The sequence below is a fragment of the Pinus tabuliformis genome, chromosome 4_1 (genome assembly GCF_031772625.1).
Source record: "Pinus tabuliformis cultivar Carrire ecotype Pingquan chromosome 4_1, CPIR1, whole genome shotgun sequence".
Taxonomy (NCBI): domain Eukaryota; kingdom Viridiplantae; phylum Streptophyta; class Pinopsida; order Pinales; family Pinaceae; genus Pinus; species Pinus tabuliformis.
Genome location: NC_142303.1, coordinates 480,340,460 through 480,351,578, shown reverse-complemented (window position 1 = coordinate 480,351,578; position 11,119 = coordinate 480,340,460). Strand labels below are relative to the sequence as shown.

The window sequence follows — 11,119 nt, the reverse complement described above, 5'->3', positions numbered from 1 at the left end:
GGTGGCTAACTAGCCCCGAAGGTTCCAGAACTTTCGTAGGCCCCATCTGGAGGTGTTGCAGCCGTCGATCTTGATGCTCCTTCATCGCACGATCATCCGCTGCCTGCGGTGGTTTTCCGTAAACAACTGACCTAACCTTTGCTTTAGTCATTCATTTCCGGGTTTTGCAATGGTAGGGTTTTCCTCTGCAAACTCCTCTGTGGATGCTCATAGCGGGTTCCGACGACCTCTTCCACTTGGAAATCCAGAGTAAACGCGTCCGCTTTGACACCATATCCACTCAGAAGCTGATTATTGTTCAGGGTTCATTTAACAGGTATATTTTCTGCGTTAACAGGGTTTTCTTATGATGGTCCTCTTTTCTGTTTCTGCTAAATACAATATGAGTCTATTGTCGGTATTTCACTTATTATTTCCTTTCGCATTCTACTGTTTTACTGGTCGCAGCTTCCCACAGTTTTCCTATCTATTTCACAGACTTGTAGGCAGCCTCAATTTATATCATTTACTGTCTAATTTTCTCTTGGAAACTCTATTGCTCTGTTACGCTGCAGCTTGTTTTGCTTACAAGTATTAATATTACATTTTTGGTCTTTCTGCAGGTCACTCTTTGGCTCAGCATGGGTGCCCTTAGCCCACTTCCTCAGTGATTCCAACCGAGGGTTCTGACATCTAGGTGCTTTATGGACCACTGAGGTTTTATATGACTGATTGGGGTTTTACCGCTGCAGAGAACGACCCCAGAACTGTTTCTATTATGACTTTTAGGCTTTCCGCTGCGAGCTAGGGATTTTAAGTTGATACTGAACTCTACTAGTTAATGGACTGAACTCTGTCTTTGCAAGAAGTGACAGCTTCTACGGCTTTCCAAACCGTATTTTACGCTCAGCTACCATTTTCTTTTGATTAACATTACTCTGTGGTGGGTTCTCACTAGTTTTTCCATCTCTCTGTGGCATGGAATGCGCTATATATTTGTTTTTAAGTTTTAATAGGAAAAATACCATTCTCTACTCCAGGTTTTTGTCAAACGATAATGAATTAAAGGGTTAAATCCTCATGCTATTCCTCATTGAGTTATTGATGATACTTTAGTTATATGGGTTTTCGTTTTTTGTTTTGAAATATATGTTGATATTTCAGTACAAGTTCCGGAAACAGTTGCCATTTTTCACCGGTAGATATAGTTCATAGCGCGTCTACAGTCATAATACAGTTGCATGTCGGCATACTCATTTCTTGTTTTGTTTGATTACTACCCTTCTACAACCGCTCACAGTTTCCCCCTTCGGTGACCTGAGAGGTAAATCTAGAAATATCAGTTCCTTCTTAGCCAGGCTTCTTAACCTCCATGGCTCTTCCATAACTTTTGGTTAATTAATTTACTGAGTGTAACATTTAGTGTGACGAACGCCTGATTATGGTTTTTTTTTAATATGCCAATATTTAAATTATGGGGTTTCTGTTTAGTAAATCCATACTTAAATTACAGGGCCTGTTTGATATGTCAGGTCTTAAATTACAGGGTTTCATTTTTTACTAGTATCCCTTCATGTGAACAGAGACAGGTTCTTTTTATATGAACACAAACTCTTTATTTTAAAGAGAGAATTGTCACAGAAATATTACTTTGGTTTTCTTTATGTTAAAAGCTTTACATAGACACGGAGAATTTGTTTCTCTTTTAGAGTAATTATGTTCTCATTTTCATTTGGAGACAAGAAAGAATGATGTTCTCATTAAATTTGCTTTAGATTTAGATCCCATAACAATGTTTTTTAATAGATCAAAAGTGTTGAATAATTGAATTTTTTTTAATATATCAAAAGTGTTGAATAACTGAATTTTCAAAAATAATGGATGTTTGCCTACAACAAGATATATGCAATTACGCTGGCACAAATGAGCGAGTGGGAAAACCTGGAACTAGGGATCGAATTGCGCTAGCAGTACTTCTCCAATTACGCTGGCACAAATGAGCGAGTGGGAAAACCTGCAGCGAGGGATCGAATCGCGCTAGCAGTACTGAGAAATAGAATGACAAAGACAAGTAAAACGAGTATCCTGTGCTGTCTGTTTGTATCAGCCATTTCCATTGGGCTCTTCACAGAAGGATCTGGGAAAATATGGGCGCTCCAATGCGATTTCCACAAGCAGCTGAGATTTCAAAATGAGAACAACCTTTGAGTGGCATTTGTTTGTATCAGCCATTTCCATTGGGCTCTTCACAGAAGGATCTGGGAAAATATGGGCGCTCCAATGCGATTTCCACAAGCAGCCGAGATTTCAAAATGAGAACAATCTTTGAGTCGCAGGAACCGAGAAGCTTCTCCATGGACGGAACACGCTTCTTCATTAACCGTTTTTTCTGTTATTCATAACTTATTTCAGTTTTGGATCAATATTAAAATTTGTTCAATTTTTAACACCACAAATCCACTGTGAACAATAGGACATGGGGAAGTGCTTTAAATGGGTTATATTTAAAAAAAATTATAATATTTATACAGAATTATATAAAATATTATAATAATTAATTTTAAGTTATTGTAGGCAAAAAAATTATATAAGTAAATGTTTATTTTGAAATAATATATTGTAATATGATAATATTATAGCATATTATAATAGAAAGAGAGTTATATGTTGATTTAGTTGTATTTAAAATGTCTATAATATTTATATTGTCATAAAATATAAAATGTAAATGAGAGCAGGGATCAAAATTGAACACGTCAGAGCCCTTCAAAGGGTCTCTGGCAAGTCAGAGAAGTAAGAAGAAAATTTTGGCAAGTCAGAGAAGTAAGAAGAAAATTTTACCAGTCAAAAAAAATTTTAAAATTCATTTTTGTCATTTAAAAAAAAAATTGGAATAATATCTTAAAATTTTTTAAGAAGTGCTGTCAAATTGTCAATTTTTTTTTAAATTTCATTTTTCCTGAAATTAGAATTTTAGGAATGAAAAAATTGGAATTTTAGGAATGTTGAATTTGTAAATTTCTTTTCATGTTAAAACTTAAGTCCCATTTTAGAAACTCCCATTTGAAAAACAACAGTTTCCTTTTGAGTTGTTTTTTCTAATTGTGCATATGATGCAAGTTCTTATTACGCCGGCGTTTCCCTCTGAAATCTACTTCCCTCTCTACTTACCTGTCATCATGTAAGCCACACGATTATATGTTAGACGATTGCAACAATTTCAGCCGTTGATCGTTGATTCAAAAGGGTTGCCCAAACGGTTTGGGCGTTTCATTTGATGGATCGAATAGTTTCATCAGGGCAGCTGAACCGGGCTCTCTAGTGCTACATGCGTCCCACTAACCATGTTGGCGGGCTTTTCTTGTACTGTCTGTGGGTGGAGTTGATTGATCCCAAGGCTGTACTGAGCATGTAGCACATTCTCACAAATCCCACATTCTCACAAATCCCGGTGTTCTCAAGTCCATCGTTGAGAAAGCGGACATGAGAGAAAGCGATACCGTCCTGGAAATCGGCCCGGGTACTGGAAATCTAACCCTAGAGTTGCTGCAGGCCGCCCACAGAGTCATCGCAGTCGAGATCGATCCCCGAATGATCGAAGTAGTTCACAAACACATAAAGGGGACCGAAATGGCTCAGAGATTGGAGGTCAGTTCCAATTTCCTTTGCATCTTGTTTTTACATTCATTCACCTTATTTACCTCATTAACAATATGTCAATTCCACATGGATTGTGACTCTTCATGCCCACCCCAAGTTTCAAATCCTCAGAGACATGTTTTCCCTTCATGAGCTCTTGCTTCTATGCACCTGTGTAAGTAGCAGCTCAGGCTCCGGCTCCATGTGGATGGGGCAAGGTGTAGGTCTTCTGCCACAATCACTCAGACATATGTTTTCGAATATCTGTTGTCAGCCTGCTATAGTTCGTTGTGATATTCACATAATGGAAATGGGCATGCTTTCTGCATGACCTGACTTCAGTTCATCGTGATAATCCCATAATGGAGAAGGGTGCGCTTGCTGCATTTGTAAACTGGAAACATCAACCAAAAAAAAAATCCTACATTGACAACAATACTGAAGAAGGTTTATTTGTGAGATACCACATACATTAAAACTTTTTCAAATCTTTGCCAATTTGAAAACTGGGTTTAGGGTGAATTTCTCATGCCTATGTGATGAAAACTAGCTATGGGGTGAAGTCCTCATGCTTATGTGATAGCAGCCTTCTTTTCTTCAGTTACTACCTTTCTCCAATCTAATGATGCTTAGAAGTACCTGTGTGCTTTGGGAAGCCATAATCTTGTAACGTACTGCACTTTCTGTCTGGCAATGAAAAATGCCAATTTTGGCAATAAAACACTTCTTCTTTTTGCAAATTTGATGTTGCAGATGGATTCCCTACCCCCTTATGTCCAATTGGGCACCTCAGTATTAAATTTATGCAATTCAAACCTGTAATTCCAAGATTCTGGCAAAATTTCTGCCAGATTTACAAGGAAAATGCACTGGAAAGAGATTCTGTTTACTGCAAGGTTAGCCTAAGCTATGTGCTTTGCAGGTTCCCTTGTGATGTCTTCGTAATTGTCTCTTGCAATTCCTTTTTTGTTCCTTGTGATTGCTGTCTTTGGTGATACCTTATTAATTTTTGGGATTATGATAAATCAAAGTTGCTCTTCTCTAATATCACTATCTCCTTTTTCTTTTCTGTTATGGACAGTTGGTGCGAGGGGACATACTACGAACAGACTTGCCAACTTTTGACATATGTGTAGCCAATATACCTTACCAGATATCATCTCCGCTCATCTTCAAGCTTTTGTCCACCATGGCCAAGTTTCGAAGTGCCACCCTCATGCTTCAGAAGGAATTTGGCCACCGCCTCGTGGCAAAGCCTAGTGATTCCCTTTTCAATCGTCTGGCTGTCAATGTGGATCTTCTGGCTAGTACCAAGCTCCTTATGGATGTGAGCAAGAGGCATTTTACGCCATGCCCTAAAGTGGATTCTTCTGTTGTGAGAATCGAACCAAGGGCATGGCCTCCTCCAGTCGACTTGAGTGAATGGAATAGATTCACTCTGATGTGTTTCACCAGAAAGAATAAGACTCTCGGTGCAATCTTCCTGTTCATCAATTTTAATCTTGAAGGCATATATCCCTGCTATTGTTTATTTGCTCCCCAAGATTACCTTCTTTAAAGGCATTTAGAGCATGGATGGCAGCAATTTCTCAACAAACAGTATAGGTACATTTGCATTGTATGAGCAAATGGAGGAATTTTTCCTTTTTAGTTAAAAGGACGAATCATCTTCGGTTTTTCTTTGCAAGCAATACTTTAAGCAGACAGGCGTTTCAATATGAATTAGTTATGTTTTTTCGATCTCTTCATATTTATTTTCTTCAACATGTTTGAAACCTTTTCTTCTGGGAACTATTGTTTTTGCAAATATTTTACCTTGAATTAATTCGTCTCAGCATGCATTCAAGTTAGTTAGAATGGAATCACATAGGTTTCAGCAGTTTAGCCTAGTCGGTTGTCTCATTAGTCAGGACTTATGAGATGTATGTTAAAAGACTGAAACCTGCTTATGTTAAGGTGAATTTGTGCTGAAAACAGTTTTCAATACTCACGGATCAGTCCTTGATCCGAAGAAACTTGTGGGTTAATGGAAACTCATGATCACAGATATAACTGAAAAAGGGAAAAGGAAACCCTCCTATTGAACGATTTCCTCTGCGAAGTTTTTCTCAAGCTCTTGTCAAATACAAGGCAAACTCTTACATTCCAGCTTAACAGAGTTCTTCGCAGAACTGAGGTTTTAAACATTTTGTTCGTAACTGACAGGAAAAATATCTTGAAGATGGATCACTTTCAGTTGCATAATTTTTTTAGTGTCTTTTACTCTAAAGTTGGAGTACGAGGGAAAATATTCCTTGCTCATTAAATAAAGCCTCATCTGTGACTCCGTCGGTAACAACCACTCTTTAGAAGGTAGGCCCCAATATAAATACCAACATTTTGAAAGAGAGTCTAAAATCCTGAAAGGCTCTAAAGGATCATAGTGTACAACGGTGACTTCCCCACAAAGATTAGTCTTGCACATTACACAAGACTTGATTGAAGGATTTTCTGCGTAATGAAAAAGGCAATATGGGAGATTCCAATCACGTTCCAAGGCATTTTTTAAAATGTGGATGTGACAAAAGGTTGTTGTGGAACGTGCTGTTTGTATATTTTAACACACTAACACTTTACAACAATGAACTAACAATATTCATGATGAAAATAGCAATAGGGAAGATTTATCTGTATAATGAAGAAGACAATATGGGAGATTCCAATCATGTTCCAAGGCATTTTTTAAAATGTGGACGTGACAAAAGGTTGTTGTGGAAGGTGTTGTTTGTATATGGGAAATTTCTTGATCATTGTGTATAATCCTAATGTTGATAGATATGTCTACTAAGTGGTTCCAGTTAATGGGGGCATTGATTTGAGTGGTCAATATATTTTTATTATTTATCAAAGTAATCTTGTGTTGTATTTGTGTTCTTCAATTTATGCCTTACGGCGTTTCCTTTGCAACATCTGATGCAAATGCTAGTTAATTATTATGTCACAATTACCTTTTGATACCATTACATTTGGTAGTTGTTCCCATTTCAAAAACAACAGTTTCTTTTCGAGTTGTTTTTTTTAATTGTGCATATGATAGAAGTTCTTATTAATTATTATGTCACAACTACCCCTTGATACCATTACATTTGGTAGTTTCAATTGAGAGCGACTAGATGTCAATATGGGTCATGTATTAGGTCTGTAATTTCACTGGGTTGTGCTTGAAGGTTGCCTAAAGCAAGGTTTGATGATGATTTAAGTTGGAGAGGAGCATAGATTCATCATTCAGCAAACGACTTTCAAGCAAGGTTTAAGCACGATTTATGCTTGGAGAGGAGCGCATTCAACAAGCTTCCTAACATACTGGATTTGATTTGTTTGCGGATTCCCAATTCCTGGTATGTTTTCATATTAAAAAAGGAGATACCAAAAACATATACACATTTGTACATTCGTTTGTTGAATCCTAAACCTGTTTAGAATTTTACTAAATTTTTTTGTTCATGCAATAAACTTAAATTTGATTGAGCTACTTGTATATTGGCTTGAACATTTTGGTCACAAAAATTTCCTACAAAATTAATCCTTATCTAAACTGGAGCAGGAATATAGGTCTCCTTTTTATCCATTAATGGTAAATGCATTCGATATATTAGTTGTGGCTCATATCAGACCTGCCTTATATACAACATCCATGGGGTTGTTGTTCCACCATTTACCGTTGTCAATTGAATTGCTCTTTTTTTTTATGCTTTTCATTATAGAAGTGCGACTTGAATATGTTCCCTTCTAAATGAAATTAAGACCTGCCCTTCAAATTTGATCACTGAATGAGAGTAATATAAATTTATAATATTAAAGTAAAGATAATATATAAGTGTATAAACATTTAGTAATTTTATATAGAGAGAATTTTATTGACATATTTATTAACAATGTTAAAGTGTAAAATACAAATTATAAATAAAATACTTCAATGATAACTATATATATATAGAGGTAGCTTCTATCATCCATATATATCAAGTTTATGAGAGATTTTTTGGCGAAAATCACATGGAATATCATTTGTCGACGCGTTTGGAACCAACTAGTGTGCTTCATCCTCAGGACAAGTTGAAGAAAAGCATGATATGACTAGAGGGCTAAATTGACTAACGGCTAATTTTGACATGATAAATAGGCTGACTAAAGTCTCCAAGGGCTAAATTGACTAACGGCTAATTTTGACTAAATTGACTAACGACTAATTTTGACCTTAGGACCCAGGTCAAATTCTTATTTATTAATTTAATGTTATTATTATAATTATTATTTTTCTTATGGAAATAAGTTAAATTATGTAAAATGGTTGGTTTTAAAAAGGGAATTATTTATTTATTTAAATTAATATATATATATATATATATATATATATATATATATATATATATATATATATATATATATATATATTAGGTTATTAAGGTAGGATTAATAATTTTAATCGTTGGTTTGATAATTTATTTATTTATTAAATAATTATTATTGGTATTATATATATATATATATATATATATATATATATATATATATATATATATATATATATATATATATATATATATATAAAAATTAAAATCATAAGTTGACTAGTATTTTTATTCAATACTAATTCAATGGTTATGAGAGATTTTTCGGTGAAAATCACATGGAATACCATTTGTTGAGGCTTTCGAACCAACTAGTGTGGTTCATCGTCACGATAAATTCGTTTATTTTTATGGAAGTTAGTTAAAATATAAAAATAAAATAATTTTAAGGTTAAAGATGTAATTATTTATTTATTTAACTTATTTATTAATATATATATATATATATATATATATATATATATATATATATATATATATATATATATATATATTCTATAATTAAAGTTATAATATTCCGTTATTAAGGTAAAAGTTAAGATTAACGGTTACATTAAAAAGATAATTTATTTATTTATTTAAATTATTTAATAATTATTATTAAAATAATATATATAAATTAATCATAGGTTGAGAAAGTAATTAAGTAATTTATTTATTAATAATCAAATATATATATAATATAAAAATAATATTAGAATATATATAAAAAATAATTTTAAAGGGTATTAAGTTCAAAAAATATTATTAAAAATTATAAGTTAAATATTATTTAAAATGAATTTTAGTTAAGTAAAGGACCAAATAATATATGAATAAATTAAATGCCTAAATAAAGTAAAAAAGTATTATCAAAGATTATAAGTTAATTAATAATTAAATGGAAAATGAGTTACATAAAGGATTTTATAATATCTAAAAAAAATAAAGTAAAAATTTGTTAGAAAATAAATTATCTTTTTAATCTAACCGTTAATCATAACTTTTACCTTAATAACCAAATATTATAACTTTAAATATAGAATATATATATATATTACATCTTTAACCTTAAAATTATTTTATTTTTATATTTTAACTAACTTCCATAAAAATAAACTAACCATTGAATTATTATTGAATAAAAATACTAGTCAACTTATGATTTTAATTAATATTGATGATGATGATGATGATGATGATGATGATTAACGTTCGTTGGGACCAAATATATATATATATATATATATATATATATATATATGTATGTAGAATACCAATAATAATTATTTAATAAATAAGTAAATTATCAAACCAACCATTAAAATTATTAATCCTACCTTAATAACCTAATATATATATATATATATATATATATATATATAAATATATATAAATTTTAATTTAAATAAATAAATAAATTCCGTTTTTAAAACCAACCATTTTACCTAATTTAACTTATTTCCATAATAATAATAATAAATAAGAATTTGACGTGGGTCCTAAGGTCAAAATTAGCCGTTAGTCAATTTAAGCATTGGAGACTCTGCTCAGACTATTTATCATGCTAAGCTGGATCTGTTTCTTCAACTTGTCGTGACGATGAACCACACTACTTGGTTCGAAACGCGTCGACAAATGATATTCCATGTGATTTTCGCCGAAAAATCTCTAATAAACTATATATATATATATAAAAGAGAATTCTTATGATAACTCTATATATATATATATATATATAGATAAAGAAAAAGAGAATTGTTATTTGATTAAGAGGTTTTTTTTTTTATGTAGATTTGTAATTCATTCATTTATATTTTTGGTTTAGAAGTATTCTATAGCCGATAATTAAAGAGATATGTCCAAGTGAGTTACATTAAAAAATAAAAACAAAATAATACTTATATTAAGAAAATTACAACATAGTAATAACATAAAAATTCAATGTGAATGATTAAATAACATATTGAATTTGGAGAATAATTTTAAGTCAATTTCATATGGAGTCACAGATTAATTGAAACTATATAAAAAAGGATTATTAATTTCTGAAGCCTTCTTATTTCAACTTAAGGTGAATGAGGATTTGTTGACCTTTTTTTAAATTGTGGGCCTAGATTGATTCTCAAGGGAATATGCTTAGCATATGCTTCATGTCAATGCTCATCAACCATTGTAATGCCTTATGGAGTTTGTTAGGTTGCATTGACTTTTAATAATTTTTAAAAATTAGACTCCTAGCCCACCAATTTCTTATGGATTTGAGATTATTCCAATTCTAATAAGTTGCTTCCTCATAAGTTCCTCAACATGAGTGGGCCTAATGGTGTAGAGAATGTGTTTCCTCCTAAAAAGTGACACCTTCAAAATGAGATGGGGGTAGAGTATGTATACCTTTGTAGACTTAGCAATCAAATCGTTGGGCGAAGGTGGTTGGCTTGTCCCACAAACAAGGGGGTTTCTTACACCAAATTGGATAATAATGATAATTATTTATAACATTATTTATATATAAGGAAATTTTTCTTAGAAAAATGGTCCATTACATTTAATAAATTAAAAAAATTATAGGCTCCCCACCCACAAATTTACTAGGGATTTCAAACTATTCCAATTCTAATAAGTTCCTCCACAATAACTTCCTCATTATTATTTATAACATTCATTTATGTATAAATAAATTCTGTTTAGTAAAATGGTCTATTTCAGAATAAGACATTAACTCTTTTTTTTTTCTCTAGTTAAATTTGACCCATAACCTTTTTATAAGATAAATGTATGCATTAGTAAGACATTTTTCATGTTCCAATAGTTTTTTTAGTTATAACTATGAAACCTTAAACTATATCAACCACATTAATATTTTTAATGTAGTTGTACTAGTATTACATGATATCAAACTCATTTTATGTTGAGGTTACCTTTAATATTTATAACAAAAATTTGTTAATAACAAAAATATATATTAATAAACAAGGTAAAATATTTCAATATCCATATTAAATAACATAATTTATATTTCGCGTATAACTTTTCATAAATGAGAATATAACTCATATAAATAGAATAGAACTTATAATATAATATAGGATTATAACAAAATAATATAATATAATATAATATAATATACT

At 31.8% G+C, this 11,119-nt stretch overlaps 1 pseudogene; it reads left to right on the top strand.

Annotated features, from left to right (window-relative positions):
- Positions 1-2,472: 2,472 nt before the first annotated feature.
- On the top strand, positions 2,473-5,176 carry LOC149176579 (ribosomal RNA small subunit methyltransferase, mitochondrial pseudogene; annotated as a pseudogene).
- The last annotated feature ends 5,943 nt before the right edge of the window (positions 5,177-11,119 follow it).